This window comes from Phocoena sinus, chromosome 1 (assembly GCF_008692025.1).
Source record: "Phocoena sinus isolate mPhoSin1 chromosome 1, mPhoSin1.pri, whole genome shotgun sequence".
Lineage (NCBI taxonomy): Eukaryota > Metazoa > Chordata > Mammalia > Artiodactyla > Phocoenidae > Phocoena > Phocoena sinus.
The window spans coordinates 126,106,250-126,124,886 of record NC_045763.1 but is presented as its reverse complement, the minus strand read 5'-3'; positions in this window follow the sequence as shown (position 1 = coordinate 126,124,886).

Genomic DNA, 18,637 nt, shown 5'->3' with positions numbered 1-18,637 from the left:
TATCAAAGCCAGCCAGGACTTTGGGGGAAGGAAGTATGGAAGCTAGGCCCTAGGAACACCTAGGATTTAAATAACAAATATTGCAGAAAACTAAGAAAATATAGATGGGCAAAAAGAAGAAAATAAAGAGGGGAAGATAGAATTCAAGTAGATGAATCAGTAAAGGAGAAGCAAACTGGTAAGGGTATAACATGAATAAATTTTGGAGTAGGAGATAAGCGTGCACTGTCCAGGAGACAATGAAGCAGGGATGGAGCAGGATATGCAAATTATGGAGAAAGGCAGGGACCAAGCCATAGAAAGGACGTAGGGCCATATTATAAAGTAAGATAGTGAAATATCAGGCAAAGGAGCTGGAGCTTTTCATGGAGATAAAGACTCCTGGGGATTCTTGAGCAAGGGAGCAATACGATGTAAACCAATATATTAGTAGGATTAATTAGGTCATATTTTCCAGGCTGTCTTGGAAATAGGAGAGACTGAAGTCAAAGAGGCTGATTCTGTGATAACCTCTCAGAAATCCTTCTGTTCTTCAACTATTGGTCTGCCTTCCTGTAAATGGGGAGAATTTTATCACCTTCCTAAGGTATTAATCAAGTGTTTCAAATATTCTTCACACTAAATGCCTGTACCTCATTAGCACAGTTTTCTCCAAAGTCTGTCTTCTTTTAAGATAATACACTACACAAAATTCAAACTTACAGAAGAAATTAAATAGTTGTTATTTTCTAATTGAAAGTATACTTCACACATGTCTTCAGTAAGGAACACAACTGAGAGTAGAACTGGAGCCATTATAACTCAGCATTTCTATGGGGAAGGGGGAGGTTTATACTTTTACAAAGTACTTTCATGTCCATTATCTCAGGTGATTCCGGAACTTAATTTTTTAGATAAGAAAATTGATACTGAAAGAGGTAAACAATGTTGCCCAAGGTCACAAAGATAGAAAGAGATGAAGCCTGACCATTATTTAAAGAAAAGATTGAATTTATCAAAATTGAAGGAAAACAGTTCTGGAATAATAATCTAATAGGAAAACATGTTTTAATTTTAAAATATTCAAATGCAGAGCATTTCTGACAAATACAACTTCTGTGGGAAGAAAGCTTCCCCTGGGACACTCTTTGAGGTTTTGTCATTTTTTTCCCTCTGTTTTCTTTTGCTGATAATGGCTAAAATACCACCACCATTACTACCACCACTTTTTCCATGGCATATTACAAATCCTATCACTTTGAACAATACTAATGGCTATTATTTTTTCCTGGCTTATCACAAATTTCACCACTAATATAATACTAACATTTATTGAGTGCTGACTGTGTATAAGCACATTTCTTGGATCACCTCATATATTTCCTTTGAAGACCCTGTAGGGAAGGCATCATTATGATTATTATGTCCATTTTACAAAAATGGGAAAACTGAGGCTTAGCAAGAGAGGTTAAGAACCATGGCCAAGTTGACACAGCTAAGAAGTGGAAAGCCAGGGATCATATCCAGCTTTGTCTTACTGGAGAGTCTTAACCACTGAGAAATTAGCTGAAGGCATTTCTCTGGTTTCATATCCTGGGAAGCTCCTGGACACTCTGTCAAGAGCCAGGGAGTGCTTGTTTTTCCTGAGTCTCTTCATCTCCGGTGAGTGACAAGCTTTGAGCGGCTCAGCCAGCAACCGATCCTCAGGGGAGAGGTGATATTTCACTCAGCCTGTTTTGTGTGTTTTTTGTCCCCTTCTTTTTGCCAATATAAGTTAGTGCCAATAAAAGATCATCGGATTGTGAAAGAGATGCCAATAAAGCCACTGTAGGAAAACGTCCTTGATAATAACACCCTGTGCTTGGCCAGCGGCATCTGAAAATCTCCCAGCACAGCGCAGCCTACAGGTACCTGAGTCACACGCTCACCCCGAAAGATTTCATGTGTCAGGGGAGGAGGGTGGAACAGAGATGGGGTTCTCAGAGTCTTTCCAAGGCTGTAAACCGAGGCTGACCAGGAATATATCATTGTCAGCCTTACCTTTATAATGTGCAAGATCACGCCAAAGGCATAGGCTAGTCCCCGGGGAGAGCCTGGAAAGAAAAGCTCTGCTGAACTCTGCCAAGCCTGAAACTGAGAGAGGCGGTGGAAAAGCTAGTTGGAGCACAGATTCTAGAGTCAAATGTATTGGCTAAAGCTTAAACAACCAAATAATTCTATGCCTCAACTTCCTCACTTGCCAGTTGAGCTTAATACAGGTGAGTGCCTGTGTTGCAGGATTATGGTGAGGATGGTGAGCTAGTGCTAGAAAGACGCTGAGCCAAGTGGCACAGAAGTTCCCAGTTAGTGGGAAATATACGTGTAAAGCTCCAGTGGGAACAAACCTCTTTTAGTAGAAGCTGTTGGTTACCAGGAGGGATCACAAAGCCATACGAAAAAGAGAGGCGTCCTGTTGTTGTGGGGAAAATATATTAATGACACCCTTGCTGTGGTAGCAGGTGTTTTAGATTGAGTTATGTCTTATTGTTCCCAGTTTGCAAGGGAAAAGCTGAAAATTTAAGTAATTTGCTCAAGGTCAGCTGGGAAAACCCTGATTTTTAACTCAGGTCTGCCTGACTTTCAAGGGTTTCCACTACATGGTGTCATGTCTCAGGCATACAGTTTTCAGACATGAGATATAAAGAGTGAAGATGTTTCCATGAGCTAACATGCCTTCCATAAGCATGAGAAGCTCTGCTTCTACTCTGCTTTGCTGATGTCAGGAAGCTGAGTTAACAAAAGTGGAAAATTCAAATGCCTACAGGGGCCAGGCAGGGGACTCTTACTGGATGTAAGAAAATGAGCAGGGCAAGCTGGATAATGAATAGCAGAGAAACCTGAGCCTAGTTGATAGGGAGACGATAGGGAGTAGTGAGGACTGCGATGAACTGACAAAGGCATGCCCAAACTTGAACTGCAGCTGCCGCTCCACACCAGCCCATTTTACCCGCATGTGGAAGTGCGTCAGATCTTGTGATTTTTCCAGAGATTTCGATTTCGATTTTTATGTGAAGTTACATGAAACCCTTTTTTTAAAAAAAATTAAACTTTTTATTTTGAAATAATTATAGATTCACGTGCAGTTTTAAGAAACAATACAGAGAGATCCCTAGTATCCTTTTACCCATTTTCTTTCCCCTAACGGTTAACAGCTTGCAATATTACAACCCGGATTGATACTGACAGAGTCAAGATGCAGGACACCTCCATCACCACAAGGATCCCTCCTATTGCTCTTTTATAGCCACAGACACTTCCTTCCCACCCCACCACCTCCTTAACCCTTGGCAACCATGAATCTGTTCTCCATTTCTCTAATTTTGACTTTTCTAGAAGGCTATATAAATCAAATCATACAGTATCTTGGGATTGGCCTTTTTCATTCAGCATGATTACCTGGAGATTTATCGAGATTGTTTCATCTCTGAATAGTTTCTTCCTTTTTATTGTTTAGCATTCAGTGTAGCATGGTTTAACAATTCATCCATTGAAGGACATCTGGGTTATTCCCAGTTTGGTGCCTTTATGAATAAAACTACTTTAAACACTTTTGTACAGCTTTTTGTGTGAGCATAAGTCTTCATTTCTTTGTGATAAATGCCCAAGAATCCAACTGGGCTGTATGGTAGTTCCATGTTTAGCTTTTTAAGGAACTGCCAAACTGCTTTCCAGAGTGCCTTTAGCGCATTACATTCCCATCAGCATTGCACGAGTGACCCAGTTTCTCCACATCCTTACCAGCGTGTGGTGTTGTCACTATCTTTTACTTTAGTCATATGGATAGGTTTGTAGTGATATCTCCTTGTGGTTTTAAATTGCATTTCCCTAATGGCTAGTGATGTTGAACATCTTTCCATGCTCTTATTTATCATCTGTATATCCTCTTTGGAGAGTAATCTGTTCATGACATACAGATGGCCAATGGGCACATGAAGAGATGCTCAACATCGCTAATTATTAGAGAAATGCAAATCAAAAGTACAATGAGGTATCACCTCACACCGGGCAGAATGGCCATCAACAAAAAGTCTACAAATAATAAATGTGGGAGAGGGTGTGGAGAGAAGGGTATGCACCTACACTGTTGATGGCAATGTAAATTGGTGCAGCCACTATGGAGAACAGTATGGAGGTTCCTTAAAAAACTAAAAATAGAGTTACCATATGATCCAGCAATCCCACTCCTGGATGTAGATCTGGAAAAGATGAAAATTCTAATTCAAAAAGATACATGCACCCCAATGTTCATTGCAGCACTATTTACAACAGCCAAGACATGGAAGCAACCTAAATGTCCACTGACAGATGAATGGATACAGAAGATGTGGTATATATATATATATATATATATATATATATATATATATATATACACACACACACACACAGTGGAATATTACTCAGCCATGAAAAAAGGATGAAATAATGCCATTTGCAGCAATATGGAGGGACCTAGAGATCATCATACTAAGAAGTCAGTCAGAGTAAGGAAAATATCATATGATGTCACTTATATGTGGAATCTAAAAAAATGATACAAATGAACTTATTTACAAAACAGAAATAGACTCACAGACATAGAAAACAAACTTATGGTTACCAAAGAGGGGAGAGGGATAAATTAGGAGTTTGGAATTAACACATACACACTACTATAGAAAAAACTGATAACCAACAAGGACCTACTGTATGGCACAGGGAACTATACTCAATATTTTGTAATAACCTATAAGGGAAAAGAATCTGAAAAAGAGTATATATATATGAATCACTTTTCTGTACACCTGAAATTAACACAACATTGTAAATCAGCTACACGTCAATAAAGAAAAAAAAGAAAATGGGACTGAACACTGATGTATATAAGACTATTCTAGTAAGATGTTAAGAAAAATCATGTTTGAAAATAAATAGATTGTATTAAATAGTAAAAAAAAAGTCTGCTCATGTTTTTTGCCCATTTTCTAACTGGAATTTTTAAACAGTACTGAGAGTTCTTTTATTTTATTCTAAATACTAGCTCTTAGTCAGATGTGTGATTTGCAGATATTTTCTCCCACTTTATAGCTTGTCTTTTCATCCTCTTAACAGGGTCTATAGCAAAGTAAGTTATTTTTTTAACATCTTTATTGGGGTATAATTGCTTTACAATGGTGTGTTAGTTTCTGCTTTACAACAAAGTGAATCAGTTATACATATACATATGTTCCCATATGTCTTCCCTCTTGTATCTCCCTCCCTCCGACCCTCCCTATCCCACCCCTCCAGGCTGTCACAAAGCACCGAGCCAATATCCCTGTGCCATGTGGTTGCTTCCCACTAGCTATCTACCTTACATTTGGTAGTGTATATATGTCCATGACTCTCTCTCGCCCTGTCACAGCTCACCCTTCCCCCTCCCCATATCCTCAAGTCCATTCTCCAGTAGGTCTGCGTCTTTATTCCTATCTTACCCCTAGGTTCTTCATGATATTTTTTTTTTCTTAAATTCCATATATATGTGTTAGCATACGGTATTTGTCTTTTTCTTTCTGACTTACTTCACTCTGTATGACAGACTCTAGGTCTATCCACCTCATTACAAACAGCTCAATTTCATTTCTTTTTATGGCTGAGTAATATTCCATTGTATATATGTGCCACATCTTCTTTATCCATTCGTCCGATGATGGGCACTTAGGTTGCTTCCATCTCTGGGCTATTGTAAATAGAGCTGCAATGAACATTTTGGTACATGACTCTTTTTGAATTTTGGTTTTCTCAGGGTATATTTCCAGTAGTGGGATTGCTGGGTCATATGGTAGTTCTATTTGTAGTTTTTTAAGGAACCTCCATACTGTTCTCCATAGTGGCTGAACCAGTTCACATTCCCACCAGCAGTGCAAGAGTGTTCCCTTTTCTCCACACCCTCTCCAGCATTTATTGTTTCTAGATTTTTTGATGATGGCCATTCTGACTGGTGTGAGATGATACCTCATTGTAGTTTTGACTTGCATTTCTCTAATGATCAGTGATGTTGAGCATTCTTTCATATGTTTGTTGACAATCTGTATATCTTTGGAGAAATGTCTATTTAGGTCTTCTGCCCATTTTTGGATTGGGTTGTTTGTTTTTTTTTGTTATTGAGCTGCATGAGCTGCTTGTAAATTTTGGAGATTAATCCTTTGTCAGTTGCTTCATTTGCAAATATTTTCTCCCATTCTGAGGGTTGTCTTTTAGTCTTGTTTATGGTTTCCTTTGCTGTGCAAAAGCTTTGAAGTTTCATTAGGTCCCATTTGTTTATTTTTGTTTTTATTTCCATTACTCTAGGAGGTGGGTCAAAAAGGATCTTGCTGTGATTTATATCTTAGAGTGTTCTGCCTATGTTTTCCTCTAAGAGTTTGATAGTTTCTGGCCTTACATTTAGGTCTTTAATCCATTTTGAGCTTATTTTTGTGTATGGTGTTAGGGAGTGATCTAATCTCATACTTTTACATGTACCTGTCCAGTTTTCCCAGCACCACTTATTGAAGAGGCTGTCCTTTCTCCACTGTACATTCCTGCCTCCTTTATCAAAGATAAGGTGACCATATGTGCATGGGTTTATCTCTGGGCTTTCTATCCTGTCCCATTGATCTATCTTTCTGTTTTTGTGCCAGTACCATAGTCTTGATTACTGTAGCTTTGTAGTATAGTCTGAAGCCAGGGAGCCTATTCCTCCAGCTCCGTTTTTTGTTCTCAAGATTGCTTTGGCTATTCGGGGTCTTTTGTGCTTCCATACAAATTGTGAAATTTTTTGTTCTAGTTCTGTGAAAAATGCCAGTGGTAGTTTGATAGGGATTGCATTGAATCTATAGACTGCTTTGGGTAGTAGAGTCATTTTCACAATGTTGATTCTTCCAATCCAAGAACATGGTATACCTCTCCATCTATTTGTATCATTCTTAATTTCTTTCATCAGTGTCTTATAATTTTCTGCATATAGGTCTTTTGTCTCCTTAGGTAGGTTTATTCCTAGATATTTTATTCTTTTTGTTACAATGGTAAATGGGAGTGTTTTCTTGATTTCACTTTCAGATTTTTCATCATTAGTGTATAGGAATGCCAGAGATTTCTATGCATTAATTTTGTATCCTGCTACTTTACCAAATTCATTGATTAGCTCTAGTAGTTTTCTGGTAGCCTCTTTAGGATACTCTACGTATAGCATCATGTCATCTGCAAACAGTGACAGCTTTACTTCTTCTTTTCCAATTTGGATTCCTTTTATTTCCTTTTCTTCTCTGATTGCTGTGGCTAAGCATGTGTTTTTTGAATTATGGTTTTCTCAGGTTATATTCCCAGTAGTGGGATTGCTGGGTCGTATGGTAATTCTATTTTTAGTTTTTTAAGGGGCCTCCATACTGTTCTCAATAGTGGCTGTATCAATATACATTCCCACCAACAGAGCAAGAGGGTTCACTTTTCTCCACACCCTCTCCAGCATTTGTTGTTTGTAGATTTTTTTGTATTGCTGAATTTTATTTGCTAATATTTTGTTAAGAATTTTATATTTATGAGGCATATTTGATATTTGTCTCTAGTTTTCTTTGTTTTGTACTATCTGTAGTTTTGGTGTCAGGGTAATACCAGCTTCAGAAAATGAATTGGGAAATATTCCCTTCTCCTCTATTTTCAGGAAGAGATTGTGTAGAACAGATGTTAATTCCTCTTTAAATGTTTGCTACAATTCTCCAGTGGTACCATTTGGGCTTGAGAAATTTTTTTTATTATGTACTAATCAATTTCTTTAACAGTTATAGAGCTGTTGGACCCCCCAAATTCTACAGATATGAAACAGGCTGATAAAACTCTTCAGCTTCCAACAAGTACTACCTTCCAGGAGAAAGAAAGGTTAACACCAAGACTGAACCTCTGAGCTTAGAAAATGGAGCCTTGAGCCACAGAAGCCTTGAAACCTAATGAAATTCGCCCAGCTGGATTTCAGAATTGCTTGGGACTGATGGCTTATTTTCTCCTTCCATGCTCCCTTTTGAATGGCAATGTCTTTAGCTACTATTCTATGCCTGTCCCATCACTGTATTTTAGGAGCTAATGTCTTGTTTTCTAGTTTTACAGGTTCACAGATGGAGAGGAATTTTGCCCCAGGCTGGATCATAACCAGGGTCTTCCTCATACCTATTTAAATGACTTAGATGATGAGATTTGGGACTTGTAAGCTGATGAGAATTTGGATTTTGAGTTGATGCAGTAATCTATTGAAACTTTCGACAGCTTTAGGATGTGGTGAATGAATTTCATATGTGGGACAGGCCTGAATCTTTGGGAGCAGATTGTGGTAGGCAGAACAATTGCCCCCTCAAAAATTTCCACATCCTAATCCCCAGAACTTGTGACTATATTACCTTAGTTGGCAAAAAGGACTTTACAGGTGTGATTAAAGATCTTGTGATGGGGAGATTATCCTGGATTCTCCCAGTGTACCCAATATAACCACAAGGGTCTTTGTCAGTGAAGGAGAAAGGCAGGATACTCAGTGTCAGAGTAATGTGATATGAGAGAGACTTGACTGGACATTGCTGGCTTTGAAGACAGAAAGGATCCACAAGTCAAGGAATAAGGGCAGCCTTGAGAAGCTGGAAAAGGCAAGGAAACAGATTCCCCACTGGAGCCTCCATAAAGTAACACAGGCTTGACACACCTTGGTTTTAGCCCAGTGAGACCCACTTTGGAATTCTGACCTCCAGAGCTGTAAGGTGATACGTTTGTATTGTTTTAAGCTACTAAGTTTGTCATAATTTATCACAGCAGCAAGAGGGAACTAATACAAGTCCATACACTGAGATTTTGATTACTGTATTTTCCATTCTAAAATTTCCATTTGGTTCTTTTATATATCTTCTACTTCTTTGCTGAGGCTTCCTATTTTTAAAAAAATTTGTTTCAACTATATTCATAATTGCTCATTGAAGCATTTTTATCATTGGTTGCTTTAAAATCTTTGTCAGATAAATCTAACGTCTCTGTCATCTTGTGTTGGCATCTGTTGAATATTTTTTTTTCCTTCAGTTTAAGATCCTCATGGTTTTTGGGGTGATGAATGATTTTTGATTGGAACCTGGACTTGCTGTATTGTGTTCTGAGGTTCTGGGTCTTTTTTAAACCTACTCTTTTAGCTGGCCTTCGCTGACACCATTCTGGCAGGGGAAGTGGGGCTGCCACTTTGTTAGATCCAGGCAGGTTAGAAAGCCAGGTTCACCACTTGGTCTCCATTAACACTAAAGTGGTGGGGGTTAGGGAAGCTCCTTGTTATTGCTGTTGGGAATCAGAGTTCCAGTGATGGGAGTGTCCTCATTAGCACTGGGTGGGTGTGAAAGTTCCCATTCTCCACTAGGTCTCCTCTGATACCTCCCCTCTGGGGAGTGGGAGGTATGCCTCATTACTACTGGAGAGATTCCCCAAGATGGGGGGAGGTTAGGGCTGCCTTCCAGTGGTAGTGGATGAAAGTCCTGGCTTTCTACTTGGCCACCTCTGACACCACCCTGGTGGTGTGCTTGGGGCACCTCATTACAACCTCACAATGGTGGAAGTCAAGGCTCCCCACTCAGCTTTACTGCTTTGGGCAGGGGTGGGGCCATAGTTTTTCCCAGTGATACTTGGCTGGGGCAGAGCAGTTACTGTCTAAATGTTTTCTGTCTGGTTGGCTGCCCTTTTTCTGTCCTTTGGCTATAGACAGCAGACTTTTCTTGGGGCTTGTTCTTGTTTATACCTGCTGGCATTTCTGGATCACAGGCTTGCTCCAAATCTAGGATGCATGAGTCAAAAAGAAAACCCATGGGACTCACTACAGACAGTCCCCAACTTATGACGGTTCAACTTAGAATTTTTCGACTTTATTATGGTGTGAAAGTGATACGCGTTTCAGTAGAAACCATACTTTGAAGTTTGAATTTTGAGCTTTCCTGGGCTAGTGATATGTGGTGCGATGCTGTCTTGCAAATCTGGGCAGTGGCAGCCATGTGATCATGAGGGTAAACAACAGATACACTTACAACCATTCTGTACGCATACAGCCATTCTGTTTTTCACTTTCAGCACAGTATTCAAGAAATTACATGAGCTACTCAACACTTTATTATAAAATAGGCTTTGTGTTAGACGATTTTGCCCAATTGTAGGCTAAGCGTTCTGAGCACATTTAAGGTAGGCTAGGCTCAGCTATGATGTTTGGTGGGTTAGGTGTATTGAATACATTTTTGACTAACAATACTTTCAATTTATGACAGGTTTAACCTCTGGGTCTTTTTTATATTGTATTGATTATATTGGGTCCACTGGGAGAATCCAGGATGTAACCTCTTCCTAAGTCGAGGAATATCTCTTCTGTGCTGTTCCTCAGGTCCCAAGATCCCTATCTAATCTGGCTCTTCTCTTCACTTTTTAGTAGTGTTTATTTTGGATATAATGTCCAGGGTTTTTAGTTGTACTTAGTGGGAGGAATAGGGAAACATATGTCTATTCCATCTTCCTGGAAGTGAAAATCTCTCCTTATCCTTTAATGCTGGTAACTAGTTAAGAGTAAAATTAACACATTTTGGGAAGGGATGTCAAAGAAAAGAAATCCATAGATCTTACTTGGCCTAGGGCTGTCAGTTTATGATTTCTGTGCTAACAGCAGAGAACTGAAGGAATGGAAGTGTTTACGTGTGTGTGTGCGCGTGCGCGGGCGCCTGTGGTAGGAAGTAGTGGTGGAAAAGAGGGAGGGATGATAGCGAGATACTGTTGGACTTTGGGAATCCATGGGGCATGGCCTAGAATCAGGCACCTCCAAAACACAGACCACAACAGGTCTCTGGAGGGAGACCCCCTGGCTTCTGAGAAGGCTCTTTGTACTTGAAAGTTCCTGTGATCAAGTTTGCTAGAGGTAACTGCTTTGGAATTTTTTTTCTTTAATTACCTACTTAATAGAAGAAAGTTTTTCTGATTGTAAAATTAATGCAGTTTTGTGTGGGAAAGTTAGAAAAATTCAGACAAAGAGAAAGTGGGAATAATACTTCCCTAGGCCCTTTATCCACAGACCGCTGTTAATATTTTTGTGTGTTTCCATTCAGTCTTTTTATCTGTCTATTCATCCATCTATGTGAATAAAATTGCAGCTATTCTTTTCTGTATGCCTTTAATCACCTTTCCCTCTTCATTTTAATTTAATTATAAATGTATTCCCCTGTCACTGAATATTTGGGAAAGTATGCTTTTTGACAACTCAATTGTATTCAGTTATTTGAAATTTAGCAATAATTCTCTTACTGTTGAATGTTTTAGTGTTTATTGTTTCTCACTATTATAAATAGTGCTGTGATGAGAATGCTTGACCACATGTCTTTTCAATTCCTAGAAGCGGAAATACTTGAGCAAAGGACATTTGAGACTTTTGATTCCTATCATCAACTTGTTCTCCAGAAACACTACCAATTTACATTCCCACCACCAGTACTGGAAAAGTCTTGCTTCACTCTAGTATTGACTGTTATCATTTTACAAAATCTTTGTGAATTTGAAGGCAAAAAAATGTCTTACTGTCATTTAATTTGCATTTATTTTATTACTAATAATGTTAAACACCTCTTCTCTTTTTTGCCTTTTTTCTTTCTCTTGAGAACTGCTTTTGTTATTTGCACATTTTTTTTCTATTGTAATTTTCTTCTTAATGGTTAGATGTGTTACAAGACTATTTTTCCAGTTTGTCATTGCCTTTTAATTTTGCATACGATGGTAATTGACATAGAACAGTTTACAATTTCAAATCTGTTCTTTTTTTCTTTTCTTTTTTTTTTTTTTCGATTCCTACCAAGCTTTTGTGCTGAGAAGGTCCTTCTCCACACATTCCATTTATCTACTGCTGCATAACTCATGGCACCAAAACTTAATGACTTAAAACAATAACCATTTCATTATATGTTATAGATTTTGTAGATCAGGGATTTGGATAGGCTCAGCTGGTGATTTTTCGCTCCATCTGATGTTGACAGAAGTCATTCAGTGGACCTCAGCTGACTGATTAAGAGCATCTAAGATGGTGTCACCCACATGTCTGGAGCCTTGTGGGGATGGCCGGAAGGCTGGGTTCAGCAGGGACTGTCCCCGGAGTGCTTCCATGTGGACTGTCTGACAAGGTGGCATTGTAGTTAGAATTCTTACCATGGCAGCTCAGGACTCCAAAAAGGGACATTCAAGCTAACAGCTGTAAGGTCTTTTATGACATAGCCCTGGACTTTGTCAACTAGTCTATCAGTCAAAGCAGTGTCAAGCCTGCCCAAATTCAGGTGGCCTTCATGGGAGATGTATCATAGAATCTGTGGTTGTATTTTCATACTGCCACTCCCATGATAAGTTAAATGCACCCTTACATTTTCTTCTATCCTGTTTATGCTGCTTTTGCCACTGCAGCTGCTGCTTCCTTTTCTTTCTTTTTATAAATATAAATCCTCAATCCATCAAGAAAATGTTTTTATATAGGCCTGTAATGAGGTTTGAATTTGAATATTTCCACCTAATAAATGACTTCACTATAATCTTTTCTTGAATAACCATCTTTTTGCTGATGGCTAACTGTTAGAGACACTAGGGCCTGTGTGAGTATTTTGTTAATGGATGAAAAACACCCTTCACCTTTCTCTTGACTTTTCTGGCACTCTCCTCCTCAAGATAAAACTGGAACCTCCTGGGCTTCCCTGGTGGCGCAGTGGTTGATAGTCCGCCTGCCGATGCAGGGGACGCGGGTTCGTACCCCGGTCCGGGAGGATCCCACATGCCGCGGAGCGGCTGGGCCCGTGAGCCATGGCCGCTGAGCCTGCGCGTCCGGAGCCTGTGCTCCGCAACGGGAGAGGCCGCAACAGTGAGAGGCCTGCGTACCGCAAAAAAAAAAAAAAAAAAAAAAAAAAAAAAAAAAAGTGGAACCTCCTGGTTAAGTGTAGCTGTCAGTCTGAGGGGCAACGAACCACACCACCGATGCCAGGTTGGCCAGCAAGCATCGTTCCAGAAGGTCGCTCTCAGCTAGAAGGGCTCTGTGACTCTGCGCCTGGCTGTTGACCTACTCAGAGGGGCTCCTACTTTTCAATCTACTTTTTACAATAGCAGGTTCTTCCACTGCAGCAGAGCTGTGTGCCTTGGGCTGCTGCCCTGGGTGTGTCTGAGGTACTCTTGTTGTTGTGATTCCAAGTGCAATAATTCCCGGGGAAGATTGCTTCTGAGATGAAGTAACTTGACTGCTTCTAATGGGAGATGCATTCGCTCACCTTTACTAAGGTACTTAGCTCTGCTAAACAGGGAAGGAAACTCCAGTACCATGAGGTGGTTTTTCCACAACCTCCCCCTCTCTCGCTAGTTCTTATCTCGTGCTGGCTCCACCCTACATTCCTCCACCCCAGAGGGACCTCTGATCTGGCCTCCAGTTTCCTCACTGACATCTCTACTTCCTTCTACCACACAGAAACGCAGAGCCAAGCCCTGCGTCATAGGTCTCACAGTGCTGTATTCTGCTGCTTGGTTATCCATTTATTAATAACCTCCCACGCTATTGCGGCAGTTGCTATGCTACGCACATCCCTTATACAGCCGATATTCTGGTAGCTTTACTACCTTATTTAATTCCCCCTAACACTCTGGTGGTGTAGCTATTGATACTATTACTCCCGTTTTAGAGATAAGTGAATGTTTGCCTAGAGATAGGAATGCACTCACCCGTATAGTTAGTAAGTCCCGGAGCAGGAATTTTAACCTTGGTAGTTTGCTTAATTTTTAAACACTGTGTGATACTTCCCCTCTTCTTTCATCTTAATCCCCAGTTCCTAACTGTGGATCGGTGTTCCCACTTCTCCCTGAAAAAGAGCACACACAGCTGATACCATGGGCCACAGGAGAAAGACACCTGCTTGAGGACATATAATCCTGTCTGGCAGGAACATTTGAAACTCAATCCTCCTGAAAGTTTACTTAGCTCATCCCTCTGATTCTAGCCAACTCTTCCTAACAGGTAGGAACCTCATCCTCTTAGACAAGGCACAACAGAGATGACCACATTTTAGCTAATTGGCCCGCCCTCTGCAAACTCCTGGCTGTTTCTTCAGGGGAGTTTTCTGTGTAACTTTGCTCTGCAGCTTCATGACTCCTTTCTTCTTTTCGAGGTTGCTTCAGAGGAGATTTACTTCTGTGGTCTGAGCCCAGAACACACTCCAGCCCTCTCTGGAGAGAAGCAGGGTCGGAGAAGGAAGAGATTTCGTAACTGGGGTAGCGTTGGTTGTTCACTGCTGAGGAATCTGAGAGCTGCCTTGCGTTTATCCTGGGTGGAAGGCCCAGCAGCTGGGGAAGGCCTGCTGTAGGGGGAGGAAGGACTCAGCGGGCAGCACTTCCGGAGAGGAAGGGGGTAGAAGAGTCAGCGGAGGCTCCCAGAGCTGTGCCCTTTGTTCTCCTTTGGCCCTTCTGATATCAAAATTGAGGCTTGAGCTTTCAGCACCTGTGGTCCTGCCAGGTTTCAGAGAGTATGACTAGGAGAGAGACCGGCCAACCTTAAATCAAGTGAATGAATAATGAGTGATTAGTAGAACAGCAACTTGATCATCCAATTTAATGCTTAATATAAATCTTTGAGAGGAAAACTTGCAGTCACGTCTTGAGGAGGACTAGAAGATTTCAAGTTTTTCCAAAAGAACCTTTATAAAACCCCCAGAAGAGTCTCCGGGCAAGTTGTGAATTGTAGTTTTTTGATCATGAAAAAAAGCATTGTATTCTTCAGAGGGAGGCATTGGTCAATTCTGTAACAGAGACTGAAACTAAAGCCAAATATCACCGTTCCAGTGTTGACATTTATCTGGAACTGGGATGTGCGTACCATTAAACCATGTGACTCAGCATGTACTACAAGAAGATTTCGTTTTCTTTGCACTGGTGAGCCTACTTTAGCATTTTGCATAGTAGAAGATTTCAGTGGGGCCTTGTTACTGTTTCATCCCACACAGATAATAATGGTAGAGCCATTCTGAGTTAACACTTTCAGAAGCCTTTATCTCTTCAACCAGATTGCGGCTCTGAGTAAGCAGGATCCTTGTCTTACAATAGTTTGATTTTCCCACACTTAAAATTAAGATACTTTTACTCATTTCCTTCCTAGAGAGGCCAAGGGACCAAACCACTCTGTTGCAGACACTGTTGGTTGCCTGCCAGGAAGCCGTTTCGACTTTGGTTGCCTTCCTTTAAAGGGTTCTGTCCTTTTGAGGAACTTAGACTCTACCTAATCACATAGGGTGAGACTTCATTGGTCTAGGCCAATTGTGGTGGCCTCACCTTGCATAGTGATTGTTTAAGCATGGGCAGAGTGGGCTGATTCTGGCCAGGGAGACATGGGGAATGTCTGATGGAGGGACCAGGATGGGGACATTCCCTCTTCTTTCGGTATCTGAAGCTTTTTGACAGCATATGAGGCCTGACCTACAGCAGATCTTAGAACTGTGGGGGAAGCTGCAGAAAAGGTAAGTGAGATCTGTGATGTTTGTGTGTCAATGAATCGACCCACTCTGAAACTGTCCTACCTCCAGACTTCGCGTGATGCAAAATATCAACATCCTTATTGTTTTCAGCGGCTCACAGTTAGATCTATCCTTTACTATCCAAAACATCTTACACTGCCTTTTTTAAAAAAAATAATTAATTAATTATTTTGGTGGAAGTTGGTCTTTGTTGCTGTGCACAGCCTTTCTCTAGTTGCGGTGAGTAGGGTTTACTATTCGTCGTGATGCACGGGTTTCTCATTGCAGTGGCTTCCCTTGTGGCCCAGCACGGGCTCTAGGCACACAGGCTTCAGTAGTTGTGGCTCACGGGCTTAGTTGCTCCATGGCATGTGGGATCTGCCCGGACCGGGGATCGAACCCGTGTCCCCTGTATTGGCAGGCGGATTCTTAACCACTGCGCTACCAAGGAAGTCCCACAGCCTTTGTTTAAAAAGGGGAAGTTGATGTTGGTTGGGGAATCAAGGCAAAAAGCTCCTTCCTCACTCATGTTTGAGGAGGCAGCCATGTTTGCCTGGCAGTTCTGGCTGGTCTATCTCCTAAGGCCGCTTCTCTGCTAATACTCTTCAAAGACCTGATACTGGTGGGAAGACGAGTTCCTAAGGTTGAGCTGGTTCAAAAATAGAATACATTCAAGAAGTAGCAAAGAAAGGTTTCCTCCCATGTGACAGGAGGCAGAACTCATTGTCGACACCTTTCTGCACAGCAAGAAGAGTTCGTAACTGCTTGTGGCTAACTTTGCACAAACGTGATTTCAAAATGAATCTCCTCTTGCCAAGTCGAGACACAGGTGAGGATCTAGTGAGGGCTAGAGAGTATGTGGTAGTCGGGGTGGAGTGGGGCAGGAGCTCTCTAGCTTGGTGCAGGGCCAGGCTGATAAGCATATATCGGACGCCAGGGAGCAATACGAGCTTCCTATGTTGGAGTTTCCAGCATGAATACATTTATCAATTTAACTGACATTCACTGAGTACATGGTGCATGTCAGGCACTGTGTGAGGTACCTGAGAAAGAAGAAAAAAATGTTCTTTGACCACAAAGAACATACAGCCTAATATACAGTCCAGCCTTTAGGTAACCACTCCCAGCCCCTTCTGTCTTAGCGCCCTGGTGGTGTGAACATCTCCTCCCACTCATAAATTATGGTACCACTGGATTGTAAATGCATGCATACCAGCCGCTCTTACAAATATCCCACACGATTTCCTTGTTATCAGGATTAAGAAATGTAACATTTTAAGTCTGTGAAGAGTTACCAGTTCTCCAAAGAAGAAATACAGATGGCACATGAAAAGATGCCCAACATTGCTAATTATTAGAGAAATGCAAATCAAAACTACAATGAGTTTGACCACACTGGTCAGAATGGCCATCATCAAAAAGTCTACAAATCATAAACGCTGGAGAGGGTGTGGAGAAAAGGGAACCCTCCCACACTGTTGGTGGGAATGTAAATTGGTACAGTCACTATGGAGAACGGTATGGAAGTTCCTTAAAAACTAAAACTAGAGCTACTATATGATCCTGCAATCCCACTCCTGGGCGTATATCTGGAGAAAAGCATAATTCAAAAAGATACATGGACCCCAATGTTCATTGCAGCTCTATTTACGCTAGCCGGGACATGGAAGCAACCTAAGTGTCCACTGACAGATGAATGGATGGAGAAGATGTGGTACATATATACAATGGATTATTACTTAGCCATAAAAAGAATGAAATAATTCCATTTGCAGCAACATGGGTTGACCTAGAGATTATCATACTAAGTGAAGTAAGCCAGAGAGAGAAAGACAAATATCATATAAATTTGCTTATATGTGGAATCTAAAAAGAAGGGTACACATGAACTTATTTACAAAACAGAAATAGAGTCACAGTTGTAGAAAACAAACTTATGGTTACCAAAGTGGAAGGAGGGGGAGAAGGATAAATTAGGAGAGTCGGATTAAAATATACACACTACAACATATAAAATAGATAACAAACAAGGACCTACTGTATAGCACAGGGAACTACATTCAAAATCTTGTAATAACCTATAATGAAAAAGAATCTGGGGACTTCCCGGGTGGTGCAGTGGTTAAGAAATCCGCCTGCCAGTACAGGGGACACGGGTTCGAGCCCTGGTCCAGGAAGACCCCACATGCCACGAAGCAACTAAGCCCGTGCACCACAACTACTGAGCCTGTGCTCTAGAGCCCACAAGCCACAACTACTGAAGCCCGCGTGCCACAACTACTGAAGCCTGCGTGCCTAGAGCCTGTGCTCTGCAACAAGAGAAGCCACCGCAGTGAGAAGCTCATGCACGGCAATAAAGAGTAGCCCCGGCTCGCCACAAGTAGAGAAAGCCCGTGTTCAGCAACGAAGACCCAATGCAGTCAAAAATAAATAAATAAAATAAATAAATTTATAAAAAGAGAAAAAGAATCTGAAAAACTATATATAACTGAATCACTTTGCTGTACACCCGAAACATTGTAAATCAACTATACTTCAATAAAAAAGGATATAACTGAATCACTTTGCTGTACACCCGAAACATTGTAAATCAACTATACTTCAATAAAAATAATTTTTAAAAGAGTTATCAAGCACCATTACTTGAGCCAAATGGTGTGGGAAATACAAAGGTAACTGAAAAATCCTGTACTTCCAGGAAACCACAGTTCAGGTGGGAGTATATAATTTGCATACTAAAAGATCAAGCAACTAGGTGAAAAGCAAGCATTTGAATGGTGCAGATAATTAGTGCTAGGGAAGTTGAATTCAATTCCACACATATTTTTCAAGCCCTTCAGTGTGTCAAGTACTGAGTCAGGCCCCTGGGACACAGGAATGAAGTTCAATTCCTTCTCTTCCTGGAGCTAACTCTGCAGTAGTGATGATACAGTAATATTAGTCATATCAAATAACATTTATGAAGCCCTAATTATTATTATACATTTCTTTTTTTTTTTTTTTTTTTGCGGTACGTGGGCCTCTCACTGTTGCGGCCTCTCCCGTTGCGGAGCACAGGCTCCGGATGCGCAGGTTCAGCGGCCATGGCTCACAGGACCAGCCGCTCCGCGGCATGTGGG